The 26,263-nt window shown below is 45.9% G+C and overlaps 1 protein-coding gene across 2 annotated transcripts in view; it reads right to left on the bottom strand.

Annotated features, from left to right (window-relative positions):
• The window catches only part of TMEM25 (transmembrane protein 25), a 267,147-nt gene that overhangs the window by 200,219 nt on the left and 40,665 nt on the right, over positions 1–26,263 (bottom strand). For both annotated transcript variants that reach the window (XM_069947901.1, XM_069947902.1), the window contains exon 2: positions 19,197–19,303. The gene's annotated coding sequence lies outside the window, so the exon portion shown is untranslated. The remainder of the gene's footprint in view (positions 1–19,196; positions 19,304–26,263) is intronic.

The following is a 26,263-nucleotide window of genomic DNA, read 5'->3' as shown; positions in this document are numbered from 1 at the left end:
TCACCCCCATGACGTATGATACGTGCGAATAACATGACGCTTTACGGACGCACATTGGCATCATGTATGTAACGCTGTGCAAGAAATACGAAGGAAATGTGTAAACATTGGCGTAAACGTTCGCAAAGCCTTGCAAATATTTTTCCTTCGCAAATGCGGAGAGTGGCATTAAACTTCGATTTTGGGGTGTTGGGTGCCTAATGTCCCAGTGTCATTCCAGAGGTGTTGGCATCATTTAGGGAGGTTTCATGGGGGTCTTTTTTGTGAAAAGTTAATACTGTCACTTGGTGTCTGGATCCCTCCAGGAAGTGTCTCCACTCCTCAAAGGCCCATTTAATGGCCAAAAGTTCTTGGTTACCAATATCATAATTGATTTTAGAAGTGGAGAGCTCCCTGGAGAAGAATGCAACTAGCCTCAGGTTAGTGTATGGTTCTTTTCCCTAAAAAAGAACTGCCCCGACACTAGCTTCGGATGCATCCACTTGCACCACGAATGGCAGCTCAGAGTCTGGATGTACCAATACAGGGGCAGAAGAGAAACTTCCTTTAAACTGCGGCCCGGGGGCTGGGTTTGGCAGCTGTAATCACGTCTCTATGGGCGTCATTCACTGCATCATCATCTGGAGGAAGGAATGCAGCGGCCACAGCAGGAGAGGGAGAGGAGGGGGGCCGCTGCTGTCACAGGGAAATGGAGCAGCGGAGAACATGAGGAGAGAGAGGAGGGGGATAAGAGCGTCTCTGAATGAATCATTTTAACCCTTCTGCAGCTAACAGCACAGGAATGGTTTGTATGGCTGAAGGTGGGTTAGAATCATTAATTCAGGGATGCTGTGTAAGCAGCAGCTGCCTGTATGAGAGGCCGGTTTACACATACTCAGTGCAGGGGGATAGGCAGCCGCTATGCTGGGTATGTCAGTGTCCCAGGCCCGCCCCCCGGATGATGATGCAGTGAATGACGCCCATAGAGGCGTGATTACAGCCAAACCCAGTCCCCAGGCTGTGACTACTGAGATGGGAACCACAGCAACTACCCCACTTAATCAGTCAAAACCTGGGTTATGCAGACGTAGCCATGGTAACCCCAAAATAATATCTGCTACTAGCTTATCCATTACAAAAAACTATATCTCCTCATGATGGAGACACCCAACCTGCATGGCCACTTCGGGAGTACGGTACTTGACTGCTCCACCACTCAGTGGGGTGGAATCTGCTCCAGGCACTGTAAAAGGACAACAAAGGTGTACCAATTCAAGACCCAATGACATTGCCACCGGGGTACGGATAAAACTCAGGTCGGAACCTGAGTCAACCATGGGGAACAAGCAAAAACAATATTCTTAGAAACCAGGGTAACAGGTAAAAGAAACATCAAATTTCTTGGGAGGTACCTGTGTGCCTGAGTGACCTTCTGGACCATCACTCAGGCACTGGAGTTTCTCCGACTTCTGAGGAGGCTTGGAGGGACAGTCCTTCAGATAGTGACCCGGCTTCCCACAATACAGGCAAAGGGAGTGGTCCAAACGATATCTCTGACGGGCCAAGGCATTTCCAAGGACCATGGGATCGTCAGAGGTCACTGGAGATGGACATAGCTCCATCACTTTGGGAAAGGTCTTAGGAAGCTGGCTGGATCTTGTCTGAGTTCCTCGTCACCCCCATCTTTTCCTCTTTAATCTCCATCAGTCTCCTGTCAATGGTAACAGCTGATGTCATGTAATCACTAAGGGAGTCAGGAGTGGGGTGACTAGCCATAACGCCCTTTATGGGGTCTAAAAGACCTTGACAGAACAAGGTCCTCAGGGGGGAATCCTGCCATCCAGTCAGGGCGCACCATTGGCAGAACTCAGAGCAGTATTCTTCCGCAGTGCAACGACCCTGCTGGATGGACAAAAGATGGCATTCTGCTACAGCAACACGGTTGGGGTCATCGTATATTTGACCCAAGGAGGAGAAAAATGTCTCCACTGAGCTCAGGAGGAAGTGCCAAGGCCCAATCGTGAGTAGAGATGATCGAACAGCGCTAATGTTCAGGTTCACACAAACTCGAACCATCGGTATTTGACTCCCGCAGTAATCCCGTTCCATGGGGAGGGTGGAGACAGCCTGAGTCCCACCTGGAAAACAGGAATACAGCCTGGGCCATAGATTGTATTCCTGTTTTCCAGGCCTTAAAGTGTCACTGTGGTTTAAATTTTTTTTTTTTTTTTGCAAAAATCTGGCTGCTAATGATGCCAAGCTGAACGCATGGCCCGAGTCCTAACATCCTAATAGTTTCCTACTGAGTTGCCACGCCTTTATGTGGTCCCTAAACAGACTAATTAGACTATTTTTAATTTCCTTGGAGAGTGGAGTGAATTTTGTATGTAACAGACTATTCAGAGACCATGGGTGTACTAGTTGCGATTCCAGGGAATAATTTGAGAAATTACTTGTGCCCTAAACCCAGTCGATCCCATACCTCAATAAACACACAAGGTTATTATAGCGCACATCTGGGAGCTTAAAGCGTAACTCTCATTTTTTTTTTTTTTGCAGAGATCAGTAGTAAAAGCGATTTTAAGAAACTCTATAATAGGTTTTATTAGGCAAAAAAAAGCCTCTTTCTGTACTCAAAAAGCTATTTCCAAGCCTCCCCCCCTCACTTCTTATCTGTGCATTATCAGGCAAAGCCGTCTTCATTACAGAGAAGCCAGTAAAGACTGTGTCAATTATATCCCTATGAAGGGGGGGAGGGGCCGAGATGAGGGAGAAGGAAGAGGAGACATGAAGGTCAGCTGTTTGTAGACTGTCTGGGCACCTAAAACGCTGGATTCAGGGGTCAGAAAGTTCAGTGCTTATCTAGGAACTTGCTGAGAGAAGATTGCAGGATGTTGTGCTGTGCAGGACTGCTCCGTGCTCACTCACTCCTCTCAGCCCCTCCCCTCTCCATAGCCACATAATGGACAGAGAAATCCTGCTTCTTCAGCATATAGATTGCAGATCAGTCCTCTGTAGGCAGTTTATGTCTGAAAGAATCTCTTCTCCCAAATGTGTTAGAGCTGTGGTGTAGGGATAACTCACCTGTCTGAAGACCTGCCAGCAGTTCATTCTCTGATTCAAATCTGCTGATGGATATTAAATAGATGTCTTTTTTTCTTCTCATTATTGTATCATTTTTAAGGCTATGTTCACACACAGTATTTTTGCTCAGCATTTTGGTCAGTATTTTGCAACCAAAACCAGAAGTGGATTCAAAACACAGAAAGGCTTGGCCGTGGATGCCCGTCATTTAACCCCTTCAAGACAGAGCCCTTTGATGCACAAAAGTCTGGGTCAAATTAATAAAATGTTCCTCGCCGCCTTCTAAGAGACATAGCGCTTTAATTTTTCCACCTACAGGGCTGGTTGGGGTGTAATTTTTTGCGCCATGAGCTCTAGTTTTTATTAATATTATATTGGTGTAACCTAAAAATTTTTATTGCTCTTTATTAATTTATTTTGTGATATATGATTTAATAAAATTAGCAATCCTGGTGCATTTTTTTCCCCGGTTTTTATTTATATTTATATTTTTATAATGGGCAAGGGGGTCTTTTAAACTTTTATTGGGAGGTGGTTTATAAGGTGTTTTTTAAACATTTTTTATTACTTTTATTATTATTTTTTATATACTTTTTTTTTTTTTAGTTTTATTTACTGTAAAATATGCAATCATTAGATTGCATATACTGCATATACATAGCATAGATCAGTTTTATCGTCGATCCATGTATAGAGCCTGCCTGAGGGCAGACTCTATACATGGATCGCGGAACCGACAGGACAGAGGTAAGAAGCTTACCACCACCTGTCAGCACGGCTGCGGGGGTCCCAATCACTCAGTGACAGATGCTTGATCTGTCACTGAGCACCTTAATTGCTGCGATCGCTGTAGATCACGGCGTTTAAGGGGTTAATGAGAGTCGGCTGCTGGATCGCAGCTGACTCTCATTACCTGCAGCCCCGGACACAGATGTGAGCGGCATCGCTATCCCTGCAGCAATCCCGTTCACATGAGAAAGCCCCCGTCAGTGTAGGAACGTATATATACATTCCTCCGGCACGGGGTATGTGCAGTAGGAACGTATATATACAGATTACTGACGCGAAGGGGTTAATGGCAAATAATTACTGTTAAAACAACGTCCGATATTTGCCATTAAATGACGGCCATCCATTCCATTTCATCAGTGTGAGAACATAGCCTCTCTGTTTTCTCAATCCACTCCTGGTTTTGATTGCAAAATACTGACCAAAATACTGAGCAAAAATACTGTGTGTGAACATAGCCTTCAAAATTATACAATTATGAGAACAAAAAGATACCTATTTAATTTCCATCAGCGAATTTGAACCAGAGAATGAACTGCTGGCAGGTCTTTAGACAGGTGAGTTATCCCTAGACCACAGCTCTAACACATTAGGGAGAAGAGATTCTTTCAGACATAAACTGCCTACAGATGACTGATCTGCAATCTGACAGCTGAGCGAGCAGGAGGCCGGGCAGCATTGATTATTCATGAAGAGGGAGGAAGATGCATGCCAGAGTGTGGCACGAACAACTGCTCTGTGACTCTTTAGTACAGTAGGAGACATAAGATTGTACATATTCTGCTGCACGGAAAATTAGCTTAAGCTTAATCCAGCCAATTATCACTCCCAAACCGAACCCCTCCAAGACCCACTACAAGAACCCCCACTCCAACCTGTCGAAAGCCTTAATAGCATCTATCGACAGGATGGAGCCGGGGACGCCGTCCTCCAGCTGGAAGTTGTCGGACACTCTGTCAATATTCATGAAAACAGACCGGCCAGGTATAAACCCATTATGTTCGGTGCTGATTAACTGACCTTAATCCTATTAGCAATGATTTTCGCAAGGATTTTAGTATCTGAGTTGAGTAAGGAGATAGGTCTATATGAATCCAGCTGTTTGGGGTCTTTGTCCCTCTTTGGAAAATCAATAACCAGGGCTTCCTGCATTTAAAGGGGATGTCTCCCTGCAAGGCAGGATTCATTAATCACTTTGGAGAAAATGGGTAGAAGAACATAACTATATTTCTTTTACAGCTCAAAAGGCAGGCCATCAGGGCCCGGGGTGGATCCATTTGTTGAGGAATTAATGACCTGCTTTATTTCGGACACTCAAATGGGGACATTTAATATTTCCACTTGTTCTGTTGTTATTTTAGGAAGTTTGATCTCAGCAAAAAAACTATCCAACTGTTCTGGAGTAGCATCTCCTTCAGTTGTATAGAGCTTCTGATAGAACCAAACAAAGGCCATCTCTATACCCTGACATTCCGTAATAGGAAATCCGTCCAGCCCCGTAATTAGCTCTATATCCCTAGTTGGTTCTTGGGCTCTAACCACATCTGCTAAAATTTTATTGGAGCGCCCACCTTCCGTATGTTATTTCACATTCTGGAAGAAGTTCCTATGATGGGTCTTTTCCAAGATAAAAGCTGCAAGCTCCTCTTGCGAGTGCTTCAGAGCAACAAGTTTTTCCTCGCTAGACACCTCAAAGAACTTCCCCTCATTTTTAATTACCTTCTCTTCTGCCTTTCTTTTTGTTTAAAGCTTCTTATGTTCTGATTAATTTCTTTACATAGTATACCTCCTAAATAAACCTTAGGGCTGGGTTCACACTATGTATATTTCAGTTAGTATTGTGGTCCTCATATTGCAACCAAAACCAGGAGTGGATTAAAAACACAGAAAGGATCTGTTCACACAATGTTGAAATTGAGTGGATGGCCGCCATATAACAGTAAATAACTGCCATTATTTCAATACAACAGCCGTTGTTTTAAAATAACAGCAAATATTTGCCATTAAATGGCGGCCATCCACTCAATTTCAACATTGTGTGAACAGATCCTTTCTGTGTTTTTAATTCACTCCTGGTTTTGGTTGCAATATGAGGACCACAATACTGACTGAAATATATGTAGTGTGAACCCAGCCTTAAAGGACAAGTGCCATGAAAAACTTTTTCCCAGTAATTGAAGCACATTACAAAGTTATATAACTCTGTAATGTGCTTCAATCACCTATCTGCCTCCCTTCCCTGTCTTTTCCCCCCTCCACCCCCCACCAGGAAGTGTCCTAACTCACATAGACTTAATGACTGTTGTCACCGTCACCAAGCTCTTCTCTCAGCTCCTTCTCCTGTTACACCAGCCTCCCCCCTCCCCTGTCTTGTCAGGTGACTCAGCTTGCTCAGCACCCATTGGCTGAACAACTGCAAGCCCCCACTTGTCACATGCCACTTGCTTATCTTCCCTCCGACTGACTCCGACACATAGGCAGCCCCCCCCCCCCCACACACACCTCATACCCTCTCTCCTGCTGCCGTGGACTCAGTGAGTGAATGAGTCATGTCACTAGAGAAGATAATCTGAGCAAGCAGAGTCACCTGACAAGGAGGGGGAGGCTGGTGTAACAGGACCTAGAGCAGCCCTCTTGCTGATGACTCATCCTCTCAAGAAGGAGCTGCCTGGTGACGGTGACGACAGTAATCAGGTCTGTGTGAGTTAGGACACTTCCTGGTGGGGAGTGGAGGGGGGAAAGACAGGGAAGGGAGGCAGATAGGTGATTGAAGCATATTACAGAGTGATATAACTTTGTAATGTGCTTTAATTACTGGGAAAAAGTTTTTATGGCACTTGTCCTTTAAAGATTCCCATACCACTTGAATCTCCGCGAACCCCTTATTGACCTGCCAAAAAAGAAAAATCTCCTCTCCCATTTTCCCTTTTTCATCTATTAAAGTCAACCAATATGGGTTAAAGGGGAACGCCAGGTAGAGGTTAAAAAATTAAACTTCTACAGAAGCATAACACATTACTTACCTGTCTATCCCAGTTTTGAAACTTCCAATAATTCATTTGTTTGGGGGGGGGGGGTTGTTCTGTATTGTGTTTCTGTCCTTCCTGGTTTAGCATTTCCCAGAATCAAATCTAATCAGTAAAATTAGTGCTGCACCTGCTTCTGGCCGGTCAGAGATGGTGAATTACCCAGGGGATTGGCAGATCCAGCCAAGCCTCCTGTGAGATCACACCCTGCCCCCTGTCTGCATCATCAGCAAACACACACAATGTGAGACAGAGGCATGTAAGATTTGTCTCCTAAGGCGGGATAGCAGAAGGGGCAGGAGACAATGTGAATTGGCACAGGGGCCATTTTTTCCCTCTGGATTTCTATCAGCTACCAGTGTGGCAGAACTGTACAGGTATAGTAATACATTGTATAGACACATCTATATAACTTTAAATGTAATTTTAATAAAAAACAAGTTTTTCTTATCCGGAGTTCCCCTTTAACTATATATGGTTTACTACACGGAGATGACCCCCCCCCAAGCCAACTCCAAGACAATTGGTGTATGAGCCGAGATTGTCTTAGATTCATAGCTCATTCTCTTAACCCTTCTTAGCGCCAAACTGTTGCAAAAAAGAAGATCAATTCGGGACGCGGAATTAAATGAAGAGCTATAACATGAAAAGACCTGTCTCTTCTGATACAGGGACCTCCAGGTGTCTACCCAGCCCACCTCCTAGGTAAACTTTGCCAGGGAGGATTGCTGGGAGACAGCCGAGCTCCCCGATCCCCTTCTATCTCTCACGGGATCCATGACCATATTAAAATCCCCACTTAAAACCAAAGGAACATTACCTTTATTTTGTGTAAATTGCACCAGATGAGTTACAACCTCATATGTAAAGGGTGGGGGGATATATACAAAAGCTAATATTAGCTGTACCCCTTCAAGCTTACAGCATAAAAATAAATAACTACCCCTGCTGTCGATCCGCTTCTCATGAAGTTCAAACCTAAATTTATGATATATAAGTACAGAGACCCCAGAGGAGTAGGATGAAAAGCAGGAGTGAAAATTCTGAATAGACCAAAGCCTCGTAAGTAGATGTTTAGTATCTTTAGTTAAGTGGGTCTCCAAGAGGCATACCACCGCTGGTAGATTGCGATTCAACCGGTCAAAGACCGCACATCTCTTTAATCTATCCCCCAATCCCCTTAGATTCCAGGTAATTATCTTAGTCCCCATCTATAGATATAAAGCAATTCAGGGGGGGAAAAAAATCCCTCCACGGCCCTACCAAAAACAACCCACCCACCACCACCTGCGCCCTCCCACTTGACTTGCATACCTCACACAAGCCTCTTTCCCTTTCTAAAACCCCTACTCCCGACCTAAATTGGAACACCCGTCCCCCACAGCCAGCTCAATGTAATATTCAGTTATATTAGATATTACTGGGCATCCTACCTAAAATATCATTGAACGCCCTCCTTATCCAACCGTTCCATAACCTCTTGCGCTGTTTGGAAAAAGAAAGATTTATTCCCATAATCTAGCCTGAGGCGACATGGAAAGAGAAGTGAAAACTGAATTTTCGCATTAAATAGTCTGTGCTTAACTTCCCTGAAGGATTTTTTCTTTTTTGAGTTGCCCAGGAAAAGTCTAGGAACATCACTATCCTGGCTCCACTGAACATCACTTCTTTCTTCTCCCTCATCTTTTTAAGAATAATATCATCATCTCTAGATTATAATGTCTTAACAACCATGGTTCGGGGGGTTGCCTTACCCGGAACCCAGTGGGCCCTCTCTATGGTAAATTTTGTAGTAAGACTGTCTGCCCCAATATACTCATTGAACCATTTATACCAAAACTGTTCGTTTTCCTTTATTAACATGTCTAGTTTTTTTTTCTGCATCATGCATTTTTCTCTCTAACCCTGGCACTGCTTTCTCCATGTCAAGTACCCTGTCCCAAATTTTATTTAGTTCGTCCCTAATTATGGAGGAGTCGCTAACTAAACTTCCTATCAGTTCTTTTACCTCTATTAAACTAGAATTGCATTTCTGGACTTATATTTTAGCAAGTACTGGAGGGGATAGTTCTCCTGCTTCATCGCCGTCTACATCCACCTCCATTTCCAAGGCTGTATATTGGGAGCCAATGGCCGTTTCTTTGGCAGACTTGGGGGAAGCTCCCCTCTGATACAGAGTTTTTGCAGAGGCTGGAGGTGGGTGAGCTGGCGACTTTAAAGAGGACCTGTCACCCCCCGTGCTGGGGTGACAGGCTCCCGACCCCCTGTTAGATCCCCCTATACTCACGTGATCCCGCCGGGTCCCGCTTCCTGAGCCGGTCGGGTCACGGAGATATCAGCGCCCGAAGCCCGGCGCGCGCGCTGACCGATGCCCATAGAGAATGACGGAGCATCGGACTCCCCATTCATTCTTTATGGGCATCTGACTCTGCTGTCAGCACGCGCGCCGGGCTTCGGCCGCTGATATCTCCGTGACCCGACCGGCTCAGGAAGCGGGACCCGGCGGGATCACGTGAGTATAGGGGGATCTAACAGGGGGTCGGGAGCCTGTCACCCCGGCACGGGGGGGGGGGGGGGGGGGCGGGGGGAGACAGGTGTCCTTTAAATACTTATCCATACCTGAGCCAGCATCGAACATACGTCCTCCCCCAGTTTTCTTATTGTTACTTTTAGAAGACATTTGGCTCTAATTTCAGCTTCCAACTACACCACCCTCAACCAATCCAGGCATACAAAAAATATTTTTTTCCCCGCAGGCCCTCACCAGAAGCCACAATACATAAAGTAATCACAACATATAGCACACATTAATGACCTGGCGTCCGGAATAATTACTCCGGGTTAAGTAGGAAAACAGAATAGTACCCGGCAGCAAAAATACTCAGCAGCAATCAAGTATAACAGGTGTAAAAAAAAAAAAAATTCCAGTCTGACTTTCAGAGAGTTAATAACATTGTCCCGTTGACACTTTTATCTTAGTAAGTATATAGAAAAAATAGGAAAACAACACAGAGCCAGCGCTCAAGGGCCACAAAGCCAAAAGCAGGTAACAATGAATTGGGAAGATAAAATCCACTTACTCCACTTGGGGGTTGGTAGACGCCAATACCAAACCCCCTTCAAGATAGTATACAGTATATCTACAGTCAAATAAATGGAATATCCAGTTATGATTTTTATTCCAGGCAACACGTTTCGGTGATATGGACACCTTTATCAAGCCTAACAATACAGGTAGCGACAGCACTATATATATAAAAATATGTAATAAGTTCATACTTACACCTGTCTAACAGTCCACGCTAACCGTAGTATGGCGTTTCCATTCCGGTACTAGACCGGAAGTGTCACCAGACACGAAGGGATACGTCATAGTACGCTCGCTCCACGGTGCGTGTCACCCTGGAATGCAGCGTAAGTTCAAAGAGATAATGTATCATGCGTACCACAGTGAGTGTCATTTAGGGACGCACTGCGCAGGCGCAATGAGTATAGAATAGAATATGCAATCTACGACAAAAAATCCTAAAAATTATCATGGAATACAGATAGTATATATATAAAAAAAGAGGGTAAAATCCAACTACATACTATATACCAAGTCTATATCTATATATAGATTTCCCTTTACGTCCTAAGCGGCAGCACATATATGGGGAGATTCTATCTTCCTGCAATGATAGGACAGATGGTAACAAGCAATTAAGGATTTAATGAGCCTGCCTATAAGAGCCTCTATAGCCCTAGCCTCCTTGTGTTTTTTTCTGTCCTTCTGTGGGACAGGTGGTGGAAGGAGGAGGGGGGGTCTGCTGATGCTTTCTTCCCTTCCTTTTTCTCTCAAGCACCTTTTTCACTGCATGGTCGTGCAGTGGGAAAGGGGATGTATTAAATTTATTTATTTATTTATTTTTCCTTTTTTTAGTTCAGTAGAACCCTGAGGGGGTTGTTATGCCTCCATATCCCCTCCTGATAAGAACGGTTTGTACCTGGGGTAGTTTTCCGGGTAAAGCAGCATGGAGTGACGTCATCGGGGGGCGCCGGCGTGTTCGTGTCAGGACGTACGGGCACGCTGACGTCACCACGTGCTCTGCGAGCCCGCGTGCATGCGAGTTTGTACCTGTGTTAGTTTTCCGGGTAAGGCAGCATGGGGTGACGTCATCGGTAGGCGCCGGCGTGTCCGCGTCATGACGTACGGGCGCACTGACGTCACCGCGTGCTCCGCCGAGCCCGCGCGCATGCGCCGGCTCGAATCTACGTGCACCACGTGGTGCTGAGTAGGAGGGGCCTTGCGTCATCACGTAGACGCGGCCCGGGTCCCCGGCGGCTATTTAGTCTGGCCAGCAAGCATGGCAGCTGGTAGGACCCTTGCCTTTGTGTCCTGCCACCCGCATCCCGGACGACCCCCAGAGATAAGGTAGGTGGGTCAGTAGTTTTCAGAGGGACATGCGGCACTAGGTGTACTGGGTTCGTTATCCCACTGGGGACAAGGAGTTAATCCGTTTGGAGGGGAGGACACTATACAGTCCTCTGTGGACTGCTGTATAGAGGCACTATCTACTATAAGGCGGAAGTAGATATTTATGATGTCATTTTTTTGTAATATCCTAGATGTCTCAAGCATCAGGTCAGAAAGCAAGCAGCAAACGCAAACATCTGGCGTGTGTGGCCTGCGAGACACCTTTGCCTGACGGACATGAGAACAGATTATGTGACAGCTGCATCGCCGAGAATGAACAGACCGATATGCAGCTATCCAACAGAGAAATGATGGCATGGATGAAAAATCTCATAAAAACATCATTATCTGAGGTCAACAAAAGAGTTGAAACAACACCATCTGTTGTACGGATGTCTATGTCTCCATCAAGAGAGCTTTCTCCTCATGAATCAGTCTGCCTGGATGACCTCCAGGTCATAGACGAAGTTTACTACACGGAAACAGAGAACGAGGAGGAACCAGATTTTAATTTTTTTCCCATAGAAAGGATGAATAACCTGTTCAGGTATCTGAAACCCGACGGTGTCTTACAGGCTGATGTGACAGAGGAAGATGGCTCATCCAAGAAGGTGAGAGCATTTAAAATTGATTCTGTAATTAAACGTTTAATGTTACATGAATGGAAAACACCCGATAAAGGTCCCTTTTTAAACAAGAAATTCAAAGTAATGTTTACAATTGATCCTGAACAGAATAAGGAGTGGGGTACCCCACCTAAGGTGGATTATGCAGTCTCAAAACTCTTCAAGCGCACAGTGGTACCGAGTGAGGATGGGGCCAGTTTCTCCGATGCCATGGACCGCAGATTAGAGAACTCTCTTAGAAAAGGGTATATGACGGCATCAGCCCAAGCTAAAGCTTCAGCTTGTGCCTACTCGGTGGCCAAGAACCTTAGGTCATGGCTCCTCCAGATGGAGGAAGACATTGACAAGGGGGTCCCCAGAGATGACATCCTGAGCAGTTTTAAGAAAATCGCTCTAGCTTCGGATTTCCTCTGTGATGCCTCGGTACAGCAGGCTCGGTTTGCAGCTAGGAGTATGGCATTATACTCCACAAGTAGGCGAGCCTTGTGGATAAAGCCTTGGGGGGGCCGATGTTCACTCCAAGAATGCTCTATGTACCATGGAATTTAAGCCTAATAGGTTATTCGGTCCTGATCTGGACTCTCTAATGGAAGGTCTTGCGGAGAAAAAGGAAAAGTCTTTACCTCTGACTTATAAAAAGAAGAAAAGCTCCTTTCGATCTTACTTCTCCAGGGGGTCAAATGCGGGCAGAGGAGAAAATTACTATTCAAGAAGAGGTCGGCAGAATCAAGGGTCCTCAACGCAACGCCAGAGAGGACGGGGCAGAGGTTCAGCCAATTATGCCAAAAGAGCGACGTTCTGACGCCAGAAGCATCCCAGTGGGAGGGCGCCTAGCCCACTTCGTACACCTCTGGGAAAGGTATGTACAAGACCCTTGGGTCATAAAGATTATAAGAGATGGTTATCTTATAGAATGGCGCACAACACCAATAGACAGATTCTGCCTCACTCCCGTGATGTCTTCTGTAAGACAACAGCCTCTGGAGAGTGCAGTCCTAGAATTCATTCAGATGAATGTTTTAGAGGACGTCCCTGTCCAAGAAAGGGGTCAAGGAATATACTCACGAGTATTCCTAGTGCCAAAGCCTTCAGGGAAGTGGCGCATGATTATCGACCTAAGGTTTCTGAACAAATTTATAGATCAAAGAAAGTTCAGGATGGAAACCATAAGGTCTGCCTTCCCTCTCATCTCCAAGGGAGATTTTTTGGCGACAATAGATTTGAAAGACGCCTACCTGCATGTGCCCATTCAAACGACCCACAGAAGATACCTCCGTATCAAAGTCTGCATACAAGGCAGTTGGCGACACCTCCAATTCAGGGCTCTGCCCTTTGGGATCACCTGCGCACCGTTCCTATTTACAAAGATTGTCTCTGCGGTCACAGCCTCCCTAAGGGAGTTAGGGGTAACCATCGTTCCATACCTGGACGATTGGTTGGTAATCGCCAGTTCAAAGAAAGAGCTCCAGAAGAAATTAGACTACACCCTAGAACATATCCAATCGCTAGGTTGGATAGTGAATCTGGAGAAGTCCCAGCTAACACCTTCACAGGAAAAGGTCTTTCTAGGGTTTATCCTAGAAACAGAAACCATGACAGTGTCCCTTCCTCCGGAGAGACTTCAGAAATTGAAGCAAGCTGTCAGGAGTCTGAGGACAACGAAGCTGCTATCTCTACGCCACATGATGAAAGTCTTAGGACTTATGACATCCACAAGCGATGCCATAGAGTGGGCAAGATGGCATATGCGGCCACTACAGCAGGAGGTCCTATTAACCTGGGACAGAAGAACCGAGTCCCTGGACCAGAAAAAGATAATTTCAAGGGACACAAGAGCTTCACTAGCTTGGTGGCTGTCCCCTACCAACGGAAGAAGTTTTGCACCCGTACCCTGGATAGAGATTGCAACAGATGCCTCAGGCTCAGGTTGGGGCGCCCACATGGTCGGCCAACGAGCAAAAGGCAGTTGGGACCAAGTGGACAGAATATTATCTTCCAACTTGAGAGAACTGATGGCAGTATGTCTAGCCTTGATACACTTCGAACCTCAGATTCTGGGTCAGTGTGTCAGAGTCAGATCGGACAATGCCACAACTGTGGCGTACATAAACCGGCAAGGAGGCACGAGATCTCTCCTCCTCCTGATGGAGGCAGAGAGAATATTCTCTTGGGCAGAGAGATGTCTTCACAGACTATCTGCGACCCATCTGAAGGGACAACTGAACGTCCTAGCAGACAGGCTGAGTCGGGACCTTCCCATATCGGGAGAATGGTCATTGGACCCAGAAATATTCCATCAGATAACTCAGCATTGGGGAGTTCCATCAGTAGACCTTATGGCTACAGCAGAGAACAAGAAAGTCCACAGATTCTGCTCCCTGTACAAGGCAGACAGGCCATGGAAGTTGGATGCCCTATCGTTCAGGTGGACTTTCAGACTGGGGTACATCTTTCCCCCAATCCCCATGATCCCCAAAGTCTTGCAAAAGACAAAACAGGATCAAGTATTAATGATAATGGTGGCACCATACTGGCCCAAGAGAACATGGTTTGCGCTCCTGATGACGATGTCCAAAGGGGACTTCTGGAGGTTACCAACAGTACCTCACCTACTGTCTCAGGGCGACAGAATGTGCTGGAATCTGAGCGAACTACATCTAACGGCATGGAAATTGACGCCTCCCTATTAAGGGGTAGAGGTCTCTCAGAGGCGGTTGTAAATACGCTCATACAGTCCAGAGCTCCGTCTACTAATAAAACATATTTAAGAGTTAAAAGAACATTCGACTCCTGGTGTGCCAGAACTCGGATACCAGCTAATGCACCATCAACGGAGCAGATTTTGCAGTTTTTACAGGATGGGTTTGACAAAGGACTAAGCCCGAACACAATGAAAGTTCATGTGTCTGCCTTATCTGCCCTTCTCGGAAGGAGATTATCTCAAGAGATCCTGATACAAAGATTCATAAAAGCTACACAACGCATCAGACCAATTGTCACGAATCCTTCACCTAAGTGGAACTTGGGCTTGGTCTTAGACCAACTGTGTAAACCACCATTTGAACCCTTACCTTCAGTAAGTCTGAAATTTCTATCCCTCAAGGTATGTTTTCTGGTGGCCATCACATCAGCCAAAAGAGTCAGCGAGATTCAGGCTCTGGGTTCAACTGAACCATACTTGATTTTTCTTCAGGATCGGGTAATTCTAAGAACTCTGCCACCCTTCACTCCTAAAGTACCATCATTCGCCAATATTAATCAGCAGATTGAGCTACCAGTTTTTTTGCCAGATCCTTCTAATGATGATGAACTAAGACTGCACTCTCTAGATGTAGGTAGAGCCTTAAGAATCTACTTAGAGCGTACTGAAGATTTTAGAAGGACTGATAACCTATTTGTATCCTTTTCAGGGAAAAACAAAGGTAGCGGAGCCACTAAAACAACCTTATCCCGATGGATAAGAGAAACAATTACGTTGGCTTATGGGGAAGTAGGAGTGCAAGTTCCTGAAGCCATCAACGCTCATTCCACCAGAGCAATGTCAACTTCCTGGGCAGAGAAGAACTGTATTCCCATCGACCAGATCTGTAGAACCGCCTCCTGGACATCATCGAATACCTTTGCCAGACACTATAGATTGGACATTAGATCAACAGGACACCAGTCTTTTGGTAGTGCGGTCTTGAGAACCAGGACATAAATTTTTGTAAACCCTCCCTATTGTGATCTTGCTAAATCCCCATATATGTGCTGCCGCTTAGGACGTAAAGGGAAAGTGTAATTTTTACTCACGTAAATTCTCTTTCCTGTAGTCCGAAGCGGCAGCACAAGCAAACCCTCCCAATAAAAGATTTATATATTTCGCATTATACTGGAGTCTGTCAGTTTATTGGTATATTGAATGGAGTACTCAGAAGTCGTTGTAATAACACAAGGAGGCTAGGGCTATAGAGGCTCTTATAGGCAGGCTCATTAAATCCTTAATTGCTTGTTACCATCTGTCCTATCATTGCAGGAAGATAGAATCTCCCCATATATGTGCTGCCGCTTCGGACTACAGGAAAGAGAATTTACGTGAGTAAAAATTACACTATATATACGGTAAGGTGCCAATTATTACAAACATATATTAACCCCTTAACGACATCGGGCGTACCTATACGCCCCCGCAGGGTTGGCTTTAACGCAAACGGGCGTATAGGTACGCCCGATGTTTCAGCGATCGCTGTGTGTTCACACACAGCGGTCGGGGAAGATGGCCATCTCTGCTCGTCGGCACGGGGGGTGATTAACCCCTCCCGTGCCGACGATCGCTGCTATATGCTGATCAATACAGATCAGCATATAGCAGCTGAAAACAGCTTTCCGGGTCATCGGTGACCCGGTGGCCCGGAAAGCAATGGCGATTGGTGCTGTCCGCGATAGCACCAATCGCCATTAGTGTCCCCACCAAAGATGGCGCCGATGCCACCCCCACGATCGCTGTGATAGGCCGGCCAGTACCGGACGGCCCATCACGGCGATCATACTGTAAAAAACAGTGTTGCCGAGTTCTGCACCCCTCAGCTAGGTAGCTGAGAGGTGCAGAACAGGTGTGTGTGGTGCAGGTGTACCATACTCACCTGATCTGGCCGTCCGGAGCGAAGATTTGCGGTCCGCGCCGTCCTCGCGTCTTCTTCGTGTCGCTTCCGGGTTCGTTCGTCCAGCGTCGGAAATCTTCGGAAAAACTCGGGTCTTCGTTTTCGGCGGGCCTCGGTAATCTCCGGCAATCTTCTCTCTACTGCCCCCTAGTGGCTGATCAGTGAATATAATTCACTGATCAGTTGCTTTGGGTTAAAAAGATTTTTTTTTTTTTTCTCCCCCAATTTTTTTTTACTTTTTTTTTTTACTTGCGCCCTAACGCCGCTGAGTACTAATCAGCATCGCACGTAAGTGCGCCACTGATCAGCAACTCCTCCTTTTTGGTGTAGGAGTGTTTTTCCCCCCTATATCCTACCACCACTGTCTGCTGATAAGTGCCGCACGTAAGTGCGGCATTTATCAGCAGCTCCTTTCTTGGCGTAGGGATATTATTTTCTTACTGTCAAAAAAACTTAAAAAACACTACATTACACTACACTACATGAAATAAAGTTCTACAATAAACATTTACATACCCCATATACTAGTCCCCGTATAAAGATGGCCCCCAGGGTGTTTTCGGCGTCGGACGCATACGCTATTAATGCCTCCAACGCCGAAACAGCCAGTGAGAATGAATGGGGGGATCCTTCTTTCCTCCATTCATCCTCATCATCATCATCATCAAGTGACGTGTCTGGGGGTAGCGTAGCGTTCATTCTTTGGACAGAGGGCGGAATCCGCCCGTGCATAGAATGGAGTGTGACACGAGCGGAGACGCACGCCTGCATCAGTCCGCCGGCGGGTGCCAGCTGCGGAATGCACAAAGGGTTATCCTTCGCCATTCCGCAGTGTACATGTACCATTACAGTGTATGAAGGAAGGGACACCCAAATCCAGCCCCCAGATGCCCCCCCCCATCCTCGGAGTTAGTGGGGAGATCGTCCAGGAACTGATCTTCCCACTGCTGGATAAAGGTCACCACCCGTACGGGGATAACATTTATACCAGCGCCCCCCTCTTCTGGTCCCTCGCTGCTCGAGCTACTGTAGCTTGCGGCACAATCCAAAAATATCAGAAGCCGTAATAAAGCCCTAATATTTAGCAGCCATGGAGCGGACCCAGCGCTTCTAGATATGAAGGACCCCGTATCGCACCAGGACAACATTTTCCAGGTGACGTCCCCACACTGGAAAACAGGAGACCCCAGAAGAAGTACAGAGTGTGGCGTAACAGGGGGATCAGGAAGGACACCATTTTCCAGTGTGACGCCTGTCCTGATCACCCCGGCCTCTGCATACAGGATCGCTCCAAGGCGCACCACACGTCACTGGAGTTCTACATTATCTAAATTCTGTCCCTTATTCCTATTTCAGGGGTCACGTTGATCCAGGGATTATTCTGATTGCCATTATGGAGTCGGGAAGGAATTTTTCCCCAGTGATGAGGCTACTGTCGTCTGCCTCACGAGGGTTTTTTGCCTTCCTCTGGATCAACACAGGTTGAATTTGATGGACACCTGTCATTTTCAACCTTATAAACTAATAATTGGCCTAATACCCCCAAATAAATTAGAATTGTCCCTTTTTCCCAGCTAAGTAGGTATGGCTGCCATTCCCATTAGAGGATGCCATGATGCAATTACAAAGCCTCTGTGCGGCCAGGACAGTAGAAACCCCCCACAAGTGACCCCATTCTGGAAACGACACCCCATAAGGAATCTAACAAGGGGGGCAGCGGGGATTACAATAAAATCTCTGCACAGAAAATAAAAATTTTTCAAATTTCTTACACACGTGGCTTTTATTTCTGTGACTCCCCTAAAGGGTTAAAACACTTTCTGGATGTGCTTTTGCAGAGTTTGGGGGGTGCAGTTTCTGAAATGGGGTGCTTTGTGGGGCTTTCTAACATACAGGCCCCTCAAATACACTTTCAACCTGAACGGGTCCCTGAAAATATCTGATTTTGAAATTTTACAGAAAATTTGGAAAATTTCTGCTAATGATTTAAGCTTTCTATTGTCTAAAAAAAATGAAATATAGTTTAATAAATGCTGCCACCATAAAGTAGACATGTTGCTAATGCTATTTCATATATAATTTATGTGGCATAACCATTTTCTGTATAAGCAGGAAGGTTTCAAAGTTGGAAAAATGCATTTTTTCACAATTTTTCACGTTATTTTGGTGTTTTTCATAAAGATTCGTTATGAGTATCGACTCCATTTTACCAGAAATGTGAAGTACAATATGTCACGAGAAAACAAACTCAGAATCAGCCAGATAGGTAAAAGCATCCCGAAGTTATTAATGACTAAAGTGACACAGGTCATATTCATAAAATTTGTCTCTGTCCTTAAGGCCATTTCAGGCTCTGTCCTTAAGGGGTTAAACAATAAAAATAAAAATATAAATAATGATCACTAAATGTACAAATGTGTACATGCATACATAATAAATATATACACAAGCCAATACACACATGTTGCAATGCAAAATTACAGTAATACAACAATAAAAAAATTATTTTTACATGTGCACAATTTAAAGCTATAAGGCATAATAACAAAGAATGGAAGTTAACATAAAAAAAATTAAGAGTTAGAGGTTAAAATACCTGCTCTAACGTTTCATTCAGTCCTCCCGGGGTCAGGGTATCCAATCGAAAGATCCAAAACATTTCTTTTTTACACAGGTTGTCAAAAGAATTTTTATGGAAAAATTCTAGAGGGGTAACATGAAGCAAATTAGGGTTACTATCGTGGTGGGTAGTGAAGTGTCTCGAAACACTATGCTTAGTGAAATTATGTACAATATTGAAACAATGTTGGTTTAATCATTGTCTCATAGAATTAATAGTTCGTCCCACATAGCGCAGATTACATGGACACTCCAACATATTGTAGACATGTCACTGGAAAAGTGTTTGAGGGGAGGTACATCTCACCCAGGCCACTGCATATGATGAGATGGTAAATCCAGGAGAGATCTGTCACTCAGCAGTATTATGCTGCTGAGTTGTTGTTTCCATTTTCCGGGCCTGGATTTACTGGAATGGCGGGTAGGTTGGTAATGGGACCTGCCATTCCCTTCCCCCCGATCCAGTTTAGGTGTTGCGGCCAGGTGTGCCCTGATGAGCCTACACAAGGGTAAAAGCTCTCACAGAGTGAACAGCCTGGGTGCTGTGTTTGCTGGGAGCTGGGAATACAGCCGCTGCTGGGACTTCACACCTGCGAAACCCACTTATCGAAGTGTCAGATAGGTGACCTGTATGTTAGTAAGTGCCCAGACGGGCAGGACCTTTTCGTTTTGTTTTGTTCTTAAAAGCACGGTGTTGTTATATTTCTGTTGTGATGGACTGTTTATGCTGCAAATAAACGCCAAGCTGTTTTTATAAGTCCAAGTCTGCTGCTGAACTGTGTCCAAACACACCATCCCCCGGGAAGATCCCTACAATTGGTGCTGCGGAGCGGGCAAAACGGTTGCTAGGGGCAACGGTGTGCATCAACTTGGCTACAGCTGCTTATGTCCTGGGTGAAGGCTGCTGCTTCACTCCAAAAACAGACAAGCAACATGGAGGAGATGATGAAGCAGTTAATGCAAGTGAGTCTGCAACAGCAACAGGCTCTGACAGAGGCTAACCTGCGCCATGAACAGGCTCTGACAGCCTCTAACCTGCGCCATGAACAGGCGATGGCTCAACAACAGAAACTCATTGAGCACCTGATAGCAAAGCAAGAGGCGCCTGCAGGTGCTAATCCACAGCCAGTGGCAGCAGCCGCTCCAGAGACTTTGTCTGTGAGAAGAGCTGTGCTGCAAAAGATGACAGCTGATGACGATATTGAGGCCTACTTAACTGTCTTTGAGCGTGTGGCTGAGCGAGAAAAGTTACCCTCCACTGAGTGGGCAGAGGTCATTGCGCCCTATTTAACAGGCGAACCTCAAAAGGCCTATTATGACCTTAGTGAGCAAGAGGTCAAGGACTATCCTCGGCTAAGAGCAGAGATACTCGCCCGACTAGGAGTTACCGCTGCTGTCCGTGCCCGGAGAGTCCGCAACTGGAGCTACAGTCTGGACAAATCAGCGAGGTCCCAGATGTATGACCTGATCCATTTGGCAAGAAAGTGGTTGGAGCCGGACACCTCTACTCCTGCCCAGATCCTAGAGAGGGTCGTGATGGATCGCTACCTCCGAGCACTTCCTGCTGATCTACAACGCTGGGTGGGACAAGGCGAACCTAGGAGTGCCGAAGAACTTGTCAACCTTGTGGAGAGGTTCCAGGCGACTGAGGACTACCTCCGTGATGTTCCTGCAGCACTTTCACCTCCCCGGAGTGCCAGATCTGTGCCGTCAGCTGGTAAAAGACTTCCATCTATTGGGGGAGTGTGGAGGGGTGCTGATAGGGGGAAGAGCGCTCAGGAGGTGTCTCAAGGGCAAAAGACTGGTGATGGTCCCAGGTGGCTAAGTGGCCCTAAAAAGGACTCCCTGCCAAGGAGACCAGGCCCTATCCAGTGCTGGAGATGCCATGAGACAGGACATGTGTCTGCCCATTGCCCCCTTACCAGTGAGCCCATGGAGTGTGACGCTAGACGGCGTCAGTCGCTATTTGCGGAACCGTCTTTTGTTGCAGTCACTAGACTAGAGACTGAACCGCAAGTCTGCAACATTACGGTCAATGACTTCCCTGTTAAGGCGTTGCTGGACTCAGGAAGCCTTGTCACCTTGGTGCATGCCAGTCTGGTGGCTGGGGACTTTGTGCCAGAAAGACATATGAGCGTGGTATGCATACATGGCGATACAAAAGTTTACCCTATAATACTGGCTAATGTCGGGACTGAACTAGGCGCTGTACAATATGAAGTGGGTGTGGTTAAAAACCTCATGCATAATGTGATATTGGGGCGTGATTTTCCATTGTTCTGGGCTCTATGGGGAAAAAGAAAATCCCCTGTAAGGAGTGAGGATACCCCTAAGTCTAATGCATTACCCACTGTAAATGATAACACTGTACAGGATGCAAATGATGCTTTTCCTTTGCAGGTCCTGGCTGGTGAGGAAGAGGCTCCTCCCACTGACCAGAATGTTCCAGACTTAGAGGTGTCTAGGAATAATTTTGGTACTGCACAGTTGCAGGACCCCACTCTCAAAAATGCGAGAGAGCAGGTTGCTGTTATGAATGGGGTACCTCAGGAACAAGATGCTGAAAAAAGATTTCCACATTTTTCTGTGACTAACAATCTCTTCTATAGAGTCACTAAGATTAATGACGAGGTGGTGGAACAGCTTCTGGTGCCTAAGTCGTACCGGCGTCAGGTACTTGACATGGCCCATAATCATGTCCTTGGGGGCCACTTGGGGACGGATAAAACGCAGGAGAGAGTCCTCCAGAGGTTTTATTGGCCTGCGATTTACAATGACATAAAAACATACTGTGAGTCGTGCCCCACTTGTCAGCTTAGCGCTCCAGTATCGCATTTTCGCAGTCCTTTGGTCTCGCTCCCCATCATAGAGGTACCTTTTAACCAGATCGCAATGGACTTGGTGGGTCCCATTGTAAAGTCAGCTAGGGGTCACCAGTATATTCTAGTTGTCTTAGATTACGCGACCCGCTATCCTGAGGCTGTACCCCTAAGAAACACTGCATCTAAAACAATTGCGCGTGAATTGTTTTATATGTTTTCCAGGGTGGGGATCCCCAAAGAAATCTTGACGGACCAAGGTACACCATTTATGTCCAAAGTAATGAAGGACTTGTGCAAACTGTTTAAAATTTCACACCTACGCACACACACCTACATTTCAAATAAAATTTCACACCTACGCACACACACCTACATTTCACACCTCTGTATATCATCCACAGACAGATGGGTTAGTGGAGAGGTTTAACAAAACACTGAAACATATGTTGAAGAAAGTGGTGGAAAAAGATGGTCGGGATTGGGATCACTTGCTACCTTACCTGATGTTTGCTATTAGGGAAGTGCCCCAAGCATCCACAGGGTTCTTTCCCTTCGAGTTAGTCTATGGTCGTCACCCGAGGGGTTTGCTGGATATAGCGAAAGAGACATGGGAAAGCGAGTCCACCCCATACAAGAGTGTTATAGAACATGTAGCACAGATGCAGGACCGTATAGCCACTGTAATGCCCCTAGTAAAGGAACACCTCCAGAGGGCGCAAGAGGGCCAAAGCAGAATTTACAATCGTTCTGCAAGAATCAGGACATTCAGTCCAGGTGACCGGGTACTCATACTTGTTCCCACGGTAGAAAGTAAATTCTTAGCAAAGTGGCAAGGTCCCTACGAAATTGTAGAGAAGATCAGTGAGGTCAACTACAAGGTACACCAACCCGGTAGAAGGAAGCCTTTCCAAGTTTATCACATAAACTTGATCAAGCCCTGGAAAGACAGGGAATTCTTGGTAGCGACAAACCCTGTTAATCATTTGTCACAACCAATCCCTCCGGTCAAGACTGGTGACACCCTATCAGTGTCACAGAAGCAGGAAGCTAAGGAGTTCTTGCAGAAAAACAGGGACAAGTTTTCTGACCTCCCAGGGCGTACGCATCTCATTCGTCATCATATTGAAACTGAGCCTAGAAGCAGAGTAAACCTCAAGCCCTATAGGATATCAGAAGCACGGAGGGAGGCGGTATCATCCGAGGTAAAACGTATGCTTGACCTAGGAGTCATTGAGGTGTCCCAGAGCGAGTGGTCTAGCCCGATTGTGCTAATCCCAAAGTCCAATGGAACTTGGAGGTTCTGTAATGATTTTAGAAAATTAAATGAGATCTCCAAGTTCGATGCTTACCCCATGCCCAGGGTAAATGAGTTAATAGAAAGGATCAGAGTCAGTGTTTAGATAGAGAGAGTCGGCACTACCAAAGCTCCTTTTACAATACCAAAGCTCCAGCTGCGTGCATGTAGCTATGCTCTTTATCAGGCTATTACCAACGGTGGTGCAACAATCGGATAAAGCTTAGTGGCTATTCATATGATACTTAGTATAGTCTTCTCTTTAGCCTCAGGAGTGAGGGGGATCTGCCAGTAGCCCTTAGTGAGATCGAGGGTGGTTATGTACCTGGCATTACCCATCCTTTCTATTAATATGATACTTAGTATAGGAAAAAAGTCCAAGTGCACTCACCAGCATGGTAGAAAGATGCTTGCTTTATTCGTTCTTTGTGATCATATCAGCATGGTGCAGGTAAAGGGGGAGAGGGACGCCAACACCTTCCACTAGAGATGACAGCTGTTTCAGGCCTCCTAATCGGCACTTCTTCAGATCCCGCCCTTTCAGTCACGTCACTTCATATAGTCACATGACGTGATGTGTTGAAAACGTGGGCGTTACAATGTGTATTAAAAACATCAAAATATTACTTATATACGAAAAATAAATCAAAGATAAGTATTCACAGGAACATACTTAGGTCAGTACGGTCATTCAGACCCATATGACCCTGTGCGTTTGTGGCGAGTATTAGGCGTGATTCACATTGGAGTAACTGCCGATTGGCATCTCCATTTCCTTTGTAATGCATTCGTTTTAGTTCCATGAATTTGAGATATCTTATATTGTTTTCATGTTTTTGATCCATGTGTTCTATTAAGCGTGGAGCCCCCTGTCCTGTGCGGAGTGACCTGATGTGTTCGCTAAACCGTTTGTTCATAGGGCGGATGGTCTTCCCTATGTAGAAGAAGCCGCAGGTACACATCAGGGCATACACTACAAATTTCGTTTTGCAACATATCATATCAGAAATATCGCAGATATAACCACCTAAATTTACTGTTTTACATTGTTGTATATTGGGGCACCATTTGCAGCTGCCACATCGTATATAAGTAATATTTTGATGTTTTTAATACACATTGCAACGCCCACGTTTTCAACACGTCACGTCATGTGACTATATGAAGTGACGTGACTGAAGGGGCGGGATCTGAAGAAGCGCCGATTAGGAGGCGTGAAACAGCTGTCATCTCTAGTGGAAGGTGTTGGCGTCCCTCTCCCCCTTTACCTGCACCATGCTGATATGATCACAAAGAACGAATAAAGCAAGCGTCTTTCTACCATGCTGGTGAGTGCACTTGGACTTTTTTCCTATACTAAGTATCATATTAATAGAAAGGATGGGTAATGCCAGGTACATAACCACCCTCGATCTCACTAAGGGCTACTGGCAGATCCCCCTCACTCCTGAGGCTAAAGAGAAGACTGCATTCTCCACCCCTGATGGGCTCTTCCAGTATGTAGTAATGTCGTTCGGGTTACATGGAGACCCTGCCACTTTTCAGAGGTTGATGGACTTGATTCTGCGACCACATCGTGATTACTCTGCTGCCTACTTCGATGATGTGGTCATTTTTAGCCCTGATTGGGAAAGTCACCTCTGTAAAGTACAGGCTATATTAGATGCCATAAGCGATGCGGGGTTAACCATCAATGCAGAGAAATGTGCACTAGCCTTAGAGGAGGCCAAAACAGGTCAGAGCTTTCCTGGGTATTATGGGCTATTTCCGAAGGTTTGTGCCGAATTTCGCCTCAGTTGCAGCCCCACTAACTGACCTGACAAAGGGTGCGAAGTCCGCAATGGTGACATGGACTCCAGAGGCCGAGAAGGCTTTTCAAAGCCTTAAGTCTGCCTTGTGCCAACAACCGGTACTAGTTACCCCTGACTTTAGGCGAGAGTTTCTAGTATAGACAGATGCCTCTAACACAGGGTTAGGTGCCGTCCTCTCACAGGTCGTGAATGGCGAGGAGCACCCAGTGATGTACTTGAGCAGAAAGCTATCCCCGGCCGAGAAAAACTACGCCATTGTTGAGCGAGATTGTCTGGCAGTGAAGTGGGCCCTAGAATCCCTGAGGTATTACTTGCTAGGTAGAAAATTCAAGTTAGTGACAGACCATGCCCCCCTAACATGGATGAAATTAAACAAGGAAAAAAACGCAAGGGTGACTAGATGGTTTCTGTCGCTACAAAACTTCAATTTTACGGTGGAACACAGGCCAGGAAAGTTACTGGAAAATGCTGACGCCCTATCAAGTGTACACTGTCTGTGGGGACAAAACGCTCAGCCCTCCGGTCTAAAAAAGAGGGGGGGGGATATGTAGACATGTCACTGGAAAAGTGTTCGATGGGAGGTACATCTCACCCAGGCTACTGCATATGGTGAGATGGTAAATCCAGGAGAGATCTGTTACTCAGCAGTATTATGCTGCTGAGTTGTTGTTTCCATTTTCTGGGCCTGGATTTACTGGAATGGCGGGTAGGTTGGTAGTGGGACCTGCCATTCCCTTCCCCCCGATCCAGTTTGGGTGTTGCGGCCAGGTGTGCCCTGATGAGCCTTCACGAGGGTAAAAGCTCTCACAGTGTGCAGAGTGTTAGCTCTCAGGGAGGAGTGAACAGCCTGGGTGCTGTGTTTGCTGGGAGCTGGGAATACAGCCGCTGCTGGGACTTATTCACACCCTGCGAAAACCACTTATCGAAGTGTCAGATAGGTGACCTGTATGTTAGTAAGTGCCCAGACGGGCAGGACCATTTTGTTTTGTTCTTAAAAGCACGGTGTTGTTATATTTCTGTTGTGATGGACTGTTTATGCTGCAAATAAACGCCAAGCTGTTTTTATAAGTCCAAGTCTGCTGCTGAACTGTGTCCAAACACACCATCCCCCGGGAAG

This window comes from Dendropsophus ebraccatus, chromosome 12 (genome assembly GCF_027789765.1).
Source record: "Dendropsophus ebraccatus isolate aDenEbr1 chromosome 12, aDenEbr1.pat, whole genome shotgun sequence".
Classification (NCBI taxonomy): Eukaryota; Metazoa; Chordata; class Amphibia; order Anura; family Hylidae; genus Dendropsophus; species Dendropsophus ebraccatus.
The sequence above is the reverse complement of the archived record's forward strand: the minus strand, read 5'-3'. Positions and strand labels throughout refer to the sequence as shown.